This window comes from Echinops telfairi, unplaced genomic scaffold (genome assembly GCF_000313985.2).
Source record: "Echinops telfairi isolate 266 unplaced genomic scaffold, ASM31398v2 ScPeMD7_7469;HRSCAF=8507_1, whole genome shotgun sequence".
In the NCBI taxonomy this organism is placed as follows: domain Eukaryota; kingdom Metazoa; phylum Chordata; class Mammalia; order Afrosoricida; family Tenrecidae; genus Echinops; species Echinops telfairi.
The window spans coordinates 46,290,823-46,294,054 of NW_022111373.1; the positions used below are offsets into that span (position 1 = coordinate 46,290,823).

The 3,232-nt window shown below is 41.0% G+C and overlaps 1 pseudogene; it reads right to left on the reverse strand.

The window, feature by feature from the left end:
• Window positions 1–2,348: 2,348 nt before the first annotated feature.
• LOC101646369 lies at window positions 2,349–3,215 on the reverse strand (annotated as a pseudogene).
• Between the last annotated feature and the right edge of the window lie 17 nt (window positions 3,216–3,232).

Below are 3,232 nucleotides of genomic sequence, written 5' to 3' on the forward strand. Positions count from 1 at the left end.
TGGGGAAAAGGGTGACAATGTCAAAGAGCCCATGCAGAAAAAGAATGGTTGGAAACTGATAGTGGTAGCAACTGTACAAGTCTACTTGACATGGTTGAAATATGGGAATGATATGTGATATGTATTAAATCCCCACTAATTTAAAAAAGGGGGGGAAGAAAAAAAAGTTACTCTTGGAAATGATGGGTAGCTATAAGATTAATCGGGAAAACCATATTACTTTTGGGAAAGCCACTTGACATGATTCTTAACCCTTCCTCCTACCTGCTCAATCAGGGCCTGGGACTTGGACATGGTGTTCTCCCTATTTGGTGCTATTACTTGCCAAAGGCTTAATCTGTAATTATTAGTTCTGCATATGTATCATGCTGCATTTGGCCAACCCCATTTCTTTATCCAGGCTTAGATGGGCAGGGCCGTTTGTCTGCAATATTAGAGGTATGTGTGCAACACACTGTGCAGAATTATCCACAGGGAGTGACTACAGAGAATTGAAGCCCTTTATTAATATTGATATTACTCTGCTCTTTTTTTATGTAAGCACTGCTCCATCTAATAACTAAGTCCTGTCTTTCTTGGTGACCTTGACATCGGCAAATTATGTAGTTGGGCTAATATCTTAGTGCTATTGCTTCAGGTAGCAGTTGAATTATAATCAATTAATATGGCCTTCTAGCCATAATTACCTATGTACTATATTGCAGTTACAGACTCTGTACACCTGTGGTGATAGACCAATGTTGGAAGGCCTTTTCTACTATACTGTATTAAGGAACAGGACATCTTCCGGTAAATAAATTATCTCACTCTCTTCAAATTGATGCCAACTCAGACTCTATAGGGCAGGGTAGAGCTATCCAAATGGGTTTCCAAACCTGTAACTCTTTACAGGAGATGAAAAAAAATTTTTTTTTCCCCAAGGAGTGGTGGAACTGCTGATCTTATAGCTAGCTGTACAGCATATAACCAGTAGGACACCTGAGTTCTTTTAATTGGGGTATACTCGTACCACTGGAGCTCTAACACATCACCGTACTTAGAAAGTCATAGCAGTTTCCTGACAGAGCTTTGTTCAAAGTGAGAAAACCTGCTGTAACTATTGGACACTTTTGGCTTCTGGCTCTGGACTCTGCATTGGCTCAGCTCAGCCTGACATTTGGATTTGTGACTGAACAGCACCCGCCTTAAGAGCCATTTCCGTGGTGTCATGAGCCTCGGTGGGACATTGCAGTGAATTAGAGAACCCAGCGAGGTGAGACAATGTACTCAAGGTAGGATTGGGGGTGGAGGAATGGAGCAGCATAACCTCTTGGAAGAGTTGAGCATTTGGGATATCTTATTCTTCAACACCTTGAGACTAGTCTGGTACTAATTGTTCTTAAAGAAATCATTATATCCTTGATATCTATCCTCCATGTAGTGGAGCTCTCTATTGTGGGTTGCTGGGTTGCCCACCTTTGAGGAATGGATTACGGTATTGTATTCATCACATCAGCTGTTTTTCATGTAGGGCTGTTTCCACCTAGGATAGAAGAAAACTATCCTCCTTTATTAGTTCATTTAACAGTAGCGGAATTAGAAAAAAAAAAAAAAAAAAAGGAAAAAAAGGAAAAAAACAATGCAAGGCAGAGAGAAACGGATTCCTCTTCTAGACCCAAGCTGTGGTTACTCCCTAATGCTTTTAGGGCATGTATAGAACATCTAGAATTGTTCAAAATCCGCCCTCCATTTACTCTCCTGGGCTATTTCAACTCAGTTCTACTAGTTTCCATTTAACCTCTAAATCCTGGGTTAGAGTTTTGCTTAAAACAGCTAAAAGGTGGTACAAAATGAGAAAGAGAATAATCAGTGTATAAACCTGTTGCGTACTCAATAAGCCTCAATGATTTTATATGTGTGCTGATACTTTAATCAAAGTGTGGCTTGTTATGATGATTTCATTGTGGGCTATATAAGGGTAAAAAGGACATTTTTAGCAAACACATTAGACTCCCAAATCTAGTTGAAAGTTGTCCTTATTTCTAAGTGTCACCTTGAGAAGTTACATATTTTTAATAAAGTTGCTGTCACTGCTCAAAATGTTTATTTTTAAAGTCATACATCCTTTTAATTGCTAAGTCAAAGAGGTATCAAAACGAAAGTGAAAAATTACATGGCAAGACTTGTAACTACTAGTGCGTCAAAGGAAGCAAAAGTGGTACCAGGGCCAGGGCATTATGAATTAATGAACGTGGGATGGAGAAGGATGGGGAGAACAGTGAACATGTGCTGAAGATAATACTAGGGGACAGGATCTGGTGAAAAATCTAAGACAAGCTCCTAGGTAAAGAAATAATGAGATCCTATTTCTAAACCTTACTATGTGTGTCTCTGCCCTTCTCTCCTTCTCAGCTCCTTCCTCATCATCCTCGACCAACTCCAGCTGATCTTCATTATCATCATCATCCAGAAGAGCCCCTCCTCAGCTGCCATCGGCACCCCGCTCAGCCTCCACCTCCACATCAGTCTCATCATTGCTCCTGCTCTGACGGATCATGCTTCATCTTCACTTCTCGTTGGCTCTGTTCCTTTTCAGTTTCTTTCCAGGCTTTCTAGTAGAAAATCCACTTTTGTTTAATCTGCGTCATCTTTCAATTTTCCATGCTTGGAAGCTGCCCGCTGTCCACTCATGGAATTGGAACCACTTTTGCCCTCTTTTGAGATGTTTCCTGATACACACTGGCATTTTGAGGGCACTATAGCCCAAGCAATAGGCCAAGATGGAAGAACTCTTGCTGGGTAGCTGTACATCCCGTCATAATCCCCTTGAAAGCCAGAGTCCAAATCAAAAGAAGTGCCATACGTCCTCACTACCGATGATTCCACACCTGCTTTTTCTCAGTTCATGTTTAGCTCTGTAGCCAGATTAACATCTAAAACCCGGCCAGCAATCATTCTGCCGTTCTCTTCCGCTACGACAGCATGGGCATTTCTCTCATTAACACGCTGAACAAAGGCAAAGCTTTATGAACATTGTAAGCTTCAATTTTGCCATACTTTGAGAGAAGATTACCTCTATCTAAATCAGACTTCTTGACCACAAGAGTGTTGAGATTTCCAGTAAGTACACGGGAGTTCAAGGAGCAAGGGTCTGTCTTGTTGATAACATTGCTGGATATGGTGTTTGAGAAGCTTGGCCACAGAGCTGAAAAAATGTAGCTCAAGGTCAAAAACATCTCACAGGAAGGGGAAG